The following is a 9,303-nucleotide window of genomic DNA, read 5'->3' on the forward strand; positions in this document are numbered from 1 at the left end:
TAGCTGTGTTTACAATCACAAAACCACGACATTGTGTATCGAAACAATGACTTGTGCCCGCCTATATAGATTTTTTTTTTGGTAAAGCCTATATAGATACTATAATAAGAAATGCATATAATTTGTTATTAAGATGTTAGGGAATTGATATTAATACTCATACAAGATTCGTTAACGAATGAACTTACTTGAAAGTGTGTATAGAGCGTCGTTCTATTGTCTCCATAAGTTATAGGATTCACCTACAATTAATATCACATAACAAAAAAGATATATACAAACACATAGAGCACGCCATGACACTTTTATTTTATGGTGTTCGGGTACAAGAATCTGTATACAAGCAACACCAACTTCAACTCTAGTTCAAGTCTAAGACAAGAATACTTTTGAAGTTACTTAACACCTTCAACACTAGATTATGAATATCTATCTAAGAAGTGTGTTTATTTTCAGAAAATAGATGAAATAGAATTTGTAAGGCCAAGTCCCCCGACTTCACGGAGTGTCCTTAAGGAATAATTCCCCTCACTGTACCCGAGGTTTTGGAATCTTCCTCCCAGGATAAAATGGCATTCTATCCGAACAATAGCGGTACCTCAAATTGTTGGATTCAATTAACTCACTCAACAGTTTGATTGATCACACCGAATGTTTTGAAGACAAGAAGAGAGTTTGTAATTTAGAAAATTTCGTGTCTAAACCTATGGATAAAAGCAGGTTTATATAGCCTTCATATGCCTTTTCTGAAAAGTGGCAATGGTTCACTTAAAAGGTGTGACCTTTCCTGAAAAATCATGTCTGTTCGTCCAAAGATTACATCTTTTCCGAACAGGCATGCCATTTCATGAATCAGTGTGTCATTTCATTGAAGGATTGCATCCTTCTGAAGCATAAGTTCGAAAGAGTGCATCCTTCTGAAGCATCAGTTCGAAATAGTGCATCCTTTTGAAGCATCAGTTTGAAACAGTGTATTCTTCTGAAGCATCAGTTCGAAACACTGCATGCATGCATATAACTGGAGGATCAAAACACAGAAAATTTTTTACTATGTTTATATTTTTACTTCGGATTAAATTTCTGTCAAATAAATTTTTGTCTAAAAAGATAGATCTCATTGATCGATCATTTGCCAAAGCCAAATCTGAAGCCGAAGCCAAAGCGAGCGATGATGACAGCGCGAGGCATCTCTTATTTCTTGCCTCACTTAACAAGTGGAATAAGTTTTTCTTAATATAAACACTAGAAAGTCACATTCTCCCATCAATTTGGGAGAAATAGTATACTTTCCATTTTAGAGTACACTTTTCATTTTAGTGTTTTCTTCTCTATTTTTCCTTCCACTTGGTTTCCTCCATTTTTCATTCACACTTTTCATATACTTTGAACCCAAAAATCCCCCACATGAATGGGAAATGGCTATTTTTCATAAAATTTTTACGGACAAGTATGTGATCATCAAGCAAAGACTGATTGTATCTGGATAAGTGGGTTTCCTTTTGAACTTTCCATAGTGAATATGCATCGGATGCACTCGGTCAATCGGTAGATTTGATATCTTTGAACCGTCGAGCTTTAATGTACACCTAGAAAACACATGTCACACAACCAACCTTTTACCATTTATGGTTCTCACGGTTTTATTCTTTTCAGCTATGAACACGTCCCGGTTTCTGAGAGCTTAGAGAATAGACCTTTACTAACATTCTCCTTGAAGCGGATTCCACTTTGCCCTTACACAGGTGATTTTTAAACATTCAATCCTATATATTAAACTATTTGGTCAAATCTGCCAAATTTAGATAATCATTAAAAGACTTTTCACCTTAAGTATTATCCTTGTTTACTAAACATTATCTACATCATGAGAATGGGTTGGGTAATTGATAATGTTGAATTTGTCAGACAAAACTTTGTTTGATCCCCTTGAACCTAGCTCTTGGGATCTCCAGTCTGCTAGGTAGAGTTACCTCCATGCTGACTTGTCCTAGGCCTTAAACCCATTCCTTTGGATGTCCTTTCCACTCCTTCTCTAAATAGGCCTTTTGTAGGTGGATCCGACACATTATCCTTTAACTTTACATAGTCAACAGTGATAATTCCTCTAGAGAGAAGTTCCCTAACGATATTATGTCTCTGTCGTATGTGACGAGATTTATCGTTGTACATCATGCTCCCTGCCCTACCTATTACCGCTTGGCTATCACAGTGTATACATGCTGCTGCCACTGGTTTGGGCCAATAAGGAATATTTTTCAAGAAATTTTAGAGCCATTCTGCTTCTTCACCAGCTTTATCCAATGTAATAAATTCAGATTCCATTGTAGAGCGAGCAATACAAGTCTGTTTGGATGATTTCCAAGAGACTGCTCCTCCATCGATAGTAAATACATATCCACTTATGGATTTTACTTTGTTGGATCCGGTGATCCAATTTGCATCACTATATCCTTCGAGTACCGCGGGATATTTATTATAATGCAAGGCATAGTCTTGAGTGTATTTAAGATACCCCAAAACTCTTTTCATTGCCGTCCAATGAGTTTTGTTGGGATTACTCGTGTACCGACTCAATTTACTAATATCTCATACTATGTCTGGTTGCGTACAGTTCATTATATATATTAAACATCCCAATAATCTTACGTACTCCAATTGTGAGTCACTTTCACCTTTATTCTTTCGAAGTGCAAAGCTCACATCCAATAGAGTCTTGGCAATACCAAATTCCATATGCTTGAATTTTTTAAGTACATTTTTAATATAGTGAGTCTGTGACAATGCCAACCCTTGTGGAGTTCTATGGATTCTTATTCCTAAGATCACATCCGCAACTCTAAGGTCTTTCATATCGAACTTACTCTCGAGCATTCTTTTGTTGCATTTAAGTCAGAAATGTCTCTACTGATGATCAGCATATCATCCACATATAAACAAACAATGACTTGGTGATTCAGAGTGTCTTTAATATAAACTCATTGATTACATTCATTTATCTTGAACCCATTTTCCAACATGGTTTGGTCAAACTTTGCATGCCATTGTTTAGGTGCTTGATTTAGTCCATACAACAACTTAATAAGTTTACACACCTTATTCTCCTTTCCTGGAACCAAAAAATCCTCAGGCTATTCCATGTAAATTTCTTCCTCTAATTCTTCATTTAGGAATGCGTTTTTTTACATCCATTTGATGAATTTCAAGATCATATACCGCCGCCAAGGAAATTAACATTTGAATCGATGTTATCCTTGTTACTGGTGAGTATATATCAAAGTAATCAAGGCCTTCTTTTTATTTGAAGCCTTTTACTATAAGTCTTGCCTTGTATTTGTCAATAGTACCATCCACTTTCATTTTATTTTTGAAGATCCATTTAGAACCTAAAGGTTTATTTTCTGGAGGAAGATCAACCAATTCCCACGTATGGTTGCTTAAGATTGAATCAATTTCACTACTGATTGCCCCTTTCCAAAAGGATGATTCTGACGAAGACATCGCTTCTTTAAATGTTTGAGGCTCATTTTCTAAGAGAAATGTTACAAAATCTGATCCAAACGAAGTAGACGTTCTTTGACATGTACTACGTCTTGGATTCTCTTCATTATGTACATTCTCACTTAGTTCATCTCGAGGTCATTTAAATCCTCTATTAGACTGCTCATGTCTAATTTTATATGGGTAACTGTTTTCAAAGAATTCAGCATTATTTAATTCAATTATCGTATTTTCATTTATATCCGAATGTTCAGATTTATGAACCAAAAATCGACATGCTTTACAGCTTTTAGCATATCCTATGAACACGCAGTCTATAGTTTTAGGTCCTATCTTAACCCTTTCAGGCATAGGAACTTGGACCTTTGCTAGATACCCCACACTTTAAAATATTTCAAGTTGGGTTTCCTTTCTTTCCAATTTTCATAAGGAATTGATTGTGTCTTACTATGAGGAACTCTATTGAGTATGTGATTGGCTGTAGGGATAGCCTCCCCCCATAAGTTTTATGGTAAACCGAAACTTTTAAGTAAGGCATTCATCATTTTCTTCAACGTTAGGTTTTTCCTTTCCATAATTCCGTTAGATTGAGGTGAATATGGGGTCGTAGTTTGATGGACGATTCTATTCTATACACATATTTTGGTGAAGGGAGATTCATATTCTCTGCCTCTATCACTTCTTATCATTTTTATCTTTTTCTCTAACTGATTTTCTACTTCAGTTTTGTATTGACTAAATGCATCTATTGCTTCATCCTTACTATTTAGCAAGTAGACATAACAATATCTAGTGCAATTGTCAATAAAAGTTATGAAATACTTTTTCCCACTACATGATGGTGTTGACTTTATATCACAAATGTCAGTGTGTATTAAGTCTAAGGGATTGGAATTCCTTTTAATGGACTTATAAGGAGGCTTTGCATACTTTTATTCCACACATATTTGACACTTTGATTTATTGCACTCAAAGTTTGGCAAAACCTCTAAGTTAATCAGTTTTTGTAACGTTTTGTAATTAACATGGCCTAAACGTTCATGCCATAAATTATAAGACTCAAGCAAGTAAGAAGAATTTAAATTTTTATTGATTTCAACATTCATTAAATTCATCTTATAAAGGCCCTCGGTGAGATAGCCTTTTCCTACATACACTTTTCCTTTGCTAATTACAAATATTCCAGAAACGGTTACACATTTGAATCTTTTCTTGTCTAGAAGTGAAACATAAATCAAGTTCCTATATAATTCCAGAACGTACAAGACATTGTTAAGTGTCAAGACCTTTCCTGAAGTTATTTTCAAGCCTACTTTTCCTGTTCCTTCTACCATAGCCGCAGCGGAGTGTAATTATCCGTACTTTTTTCTAGCTAATTTCGTCCCAAGAATGCCTAGTATTAGCTTCTAAATTTAATGATAACTATTTCATGAGGAATTTTCAAGATTTTCATTTTTTGTCATGTGGGAAATTCAATAAGCTTTCCATCGATATAAGATTCGCCCAAATCCGATAATCGGGTAAAAAGTTATGACTATTTCAAGTTTCTGTCGTAAAACAACGCCATATTAGTCAGTGGCATGCCGTGTCACAAGAGAAAATGACATTTGGAAAATTCTAGTAGGAGTCCATGATTATGGCGCGTCGCGCTAGGGCCCAAATTTAGAATTGTCTTTTTTCAGTGTCTCGGCGTGATCTACCCCTCATCGTGTCAATGTTCTAGGTCACAAAGGAAAGGGAAATGTGATGGCTCTGCATCACGCCATCCCTTAGTTTCCCAATTTTCAAATTCCAGTGACATGGCGTGATAGCGCCGCATTTCGCCAAGGGCCTATTTTGGAAAGTTTTTACTAAAATTACAAGTCGCGTCCAAGGGTTAAAAGGATCAATTTCCTACCCCTATTTAAACCCAATAACATATGATTTAGCCATTCTTCACCCAAAATATACTAGTTTCTCTCAAGAACAAGCTAGGGTTTCTATTGGGATTCAAATTCAAGAAGGTTTCACCGTCATTCCTCATGAAATCATGAACTAAGGTATGTATAGTGTTCATTCATGGACTTCTTTCATCCATGAAGCCCAAAAATCCCTTTTCTAAATTCAAGTTTATGGATCTTTTTATGAATTTCAAGATTTGGCTGCTCTTGTTCATGCGGATAATGAGAAATTGAATTCTACCCCATGTTGGGTGATAAATTCTATGTGGATTAAATTATTATAGATATAGATTCATACAAACCTATGACTAAACCCTTGAATGATAAAATTAGAATTGAACCATGATGTTTAATTATTGTACAATGATGTTACATGTACCATGCCTACAATATGTTTGATTAAATGCCTAGATGAAGGAAAAGTGCCTAACTAGCATGATACCATGAAATCCCCATGTATGTACATGTTATGCCAATCACATGTTTTGATGAAATGCTTCTATAAATGTATTATGGATTATGATGTTAGTTATATGTTCAAGTAAGTTATACTTGGTCAGTTTCTTTCCATCGAGTCCTGGGGGTACTCGTACCCGAAACATTAGTTGTGTGCCTAGAGCCATGTCATGTTTTCACGATACTCTTAGTCAAGCTACGAATCCTTAGACTTCAAACAGTCTTATGACTTAGGAAATCTCCATGATCTCATAAACTCAGTCAGTTTTCAGATATCAGTAGTACTCCGTCAGTCAACGGAATTCAGCAATTCAGCCCATGTCTAGTTCAGTTAAATCATGTTCAGTGTCAATTCAGATGGGAGTAGAAATTAGCAATAAGTGAACCCAAGGATGGGGACACACACTATCAGATGAGGGTGTGATCCTTAGAAGTCATCCTTGCGTTCCAAAACTATGTATCCAACATAGGTTGAGACATCAACACTGTCCAATGAGGGTTGATGAGGTGGATAAATACTGTAAGATAAGAGCCCTACCGTTCTCGTATAGGGGATACTATCAGATGAGGGTCGGCCACAACTTGTCCTTACCGGTGGCGCGATATTGACACCCTTCTAATTGGGGTTACAGATTAGACCCCAACTTAGCCATAATGGCGTATCAGGGGCATGTCGGTTTGATAACTACTTCCCATAGTTTCATGTTACAGAATCAAGACTATCAGATATAGTCAATTAGTCTCAGTAATAGAACTCAGATAGTTCTTCAGATTTCAAGACTGTTAGATACAGTTAACTCAGATACAATACAAAACTCAGATAGTTCCATCAGATTCAGAACTATCAGATACAATCACTCATGTTATCAGTTATATTTAGATTCAGTAATTATGTTATCACAGTATTAGTGTCAGTTGTTATGTCTCATGCATGTATTTTAATGCTCATGATAGTTAGTCAGTTATTATTATTGTTCATGCATATGAACCCTATGCATTTGGCCTATCTCACATGCATACCACTACATTCAAAGTACTGACGTATTTGCGCTATGGTGTCTTATACCACAGGTTCAGAGATATGAGCTTCAGAGCAACAGTAGATTCCAGATATCTGCAGACAGAGTTAGAAGCGAGTCCTAATCTTTTGAGGACATGATTATTTCCCTATTATCTCATTAATCAGTTCATTAGTTGGAGTTAGTTGGGGACATGTCCCATTAACTCCTTACTCAGACAGTTCAGTCAGTTAGAGGCTTTCTAGACTATCATATTTCAGACTTCAGTATGTTCAGTTTTGTTTTGGGTATTCTATTACCCCACACAGATGTTATATCATTCAGATCATCTTTAATATTGAACCTTATGGCCTTTCAGTTCATGTTTCTGCATTATAAAGTATTTTATATAGTATACAGGTACAAATATCAGTCATGGGTTAGCTTATGGTCCTTCGGGGTCATGAGCACCGTGTAGCATTCCAGGTACCAGATTTGAGGCGTTACACGGAGTTAGCCATGTAGATCATTTCTTTTACTTGAGCTGGAGCGAATGAAAAAAACAACTCTTTGTTGGCACAAACATGGCGGGTGGCACCGGAATCCATCCACCACTAGCAAGGTTCCCCACCAAGTTGCATTCTAAAAACATAGCGCACAGATCATCACATTCTTTGTTGGACTCAATTATATTTTCTTGGTCCTTTTTCTTGTCTTTCTTAGAGGCACGACAATCTGTGAACTTATGGCCAATCTTACCACAGTTGAAGCACTTTCCCTTGAATTTCTTCTTGGGTTGATTGATTCCTTGTTCAACTTTCTTCTTTTTCTTAGAATTGTTTTGGTCATCTTCTACAATATGTGCTTCATTAATTATAAAATTCCCTTTTGACCTTCTCTCGGAAGCCTTATTATCCTCTTTAATACGCAGTCGGACAATAAGATCTTCAACAGTCATCTCCTTGCGTTTGTGCTTCAAGTAGTTTTTGAAGTCTTTCCACATAAGTGGTAGCTTCTCAATGATTGCTACTACTTGAAATGCATCATTCACAATCAAACCTACAAAACAGTTTATGTGAGTACTAAGAACATTTTCAATTTGTTAAACTAAGTTATTCTTCAAAGATTTACCTTCCTCTAGGACATCATGGATGATTACTTATAATTCCTGAATTTGAGAGACAACCGATTTGCTATCTATCATTTTAAAGTTCAGGAACCTTGCAACAAAGAATTTCTTAATTCCCACATCCTCTGTATTGTATTTTTGTTTTAGTGCCCCTTATAATTCCTTCGATGTTTTAGTTCAACTGTAAATATTATAGAGGTCGTCTTGGATACCACTCAATATATAATTCCTGCAAAGAAAGTCCAAGTGTTTCCAAGCCTCTACAATTATGGAACGCTTTTTGTCCAAGGTTCCCTCGGGCACCTTAGGAGAATTCTCACTAGTGAACCTTTGAATGCATAGAGTCGCGAGGTAAAATAACATCTTTTGCTGCCATCGCTTAAAGTCAATGCCCATAAATTTTTTGGGCTGCTCCGCAGGTGCTATTGGTTGCGGAGTATTTGCTCGACTTGTTGATGCAATAATAGTTGCCCCCACAGTCATATCCGCATCTTGCATTTGAATTTTCTTAGTCATTTTTCCTGTCAACACAAGATAATAAAATTTAGTATTTTCAGAATACTACTTATAAAGTTAAGCAACTTTAAATTCTTCTTCTTGTTTCTAGTTAATGACAAGGTTTTATGACTTCCAATAATCAACTGAGTGATGTTTAACTTGTGATAAAGAGTTTATGTCTTCGAATCACTAGTTAAGTTCAAACGGAGTAGAAAGCTTAAAGTTTTAATCTCTAAAAACAAGCAATACAGATTCTACAAAGTTATTCCTTAAGATTGTTATTTTATGGTGTTCGGGTACAAGAATCTGTATACAAGCAACACCAACTTCAACTCTAAGACAAGAACACTTCTGAAGTTACTTAACACCTTCAACACTAAATTATGAATAATCTATCTAAGAAATGTGTTTATTTTTAGAAAATAGGTGAAATAAAATTTGTAAGGCCAAGTCCCCCGACTTCACAGATTATTCTTAAGGAATAATTCTCCTCACTGTACCCGAGGTTTTGAAATCTTCTCCCAGGATAAAATGCCCTTCAATCCAAATAATAGCAGTACCTCAATTATTGGATTCAACGAACTCACTCAACAGTTTGATTGATCACACCGAATGTTTTGAAGACAAGAAGAAAGTTTATAATTTAGAAAATTATTGTTGCATCAAAATATATCTTTGTTGTCAAAAATCCAGGGTGTGTTATGAAATGGGGGAACTGTTGAAACTCCCCCAAGTTTCTGTTTAAGGACTGTCGTTGCGGTCAGGTCACCACTGCGGTGAGGCC

Source organism: Capsicum annuum, unplaced genomic scaffold (assembly GCF_002878395.1).
Source record: "Capsicum annuum cultivar UCD-10X-F1 unplaced genomic scaffold, UCD10Xv1.1 ctg1491, whole genome shotgun sequence".
In the NCBI taxonomy this organism is placed as follows: domain Eukaryota; kingdom Viridiplantae; phylum Streptophyta; class Magnoliopsida; order Solanales; family Solanaceae; genus Capsicum; species Capsicum annuum.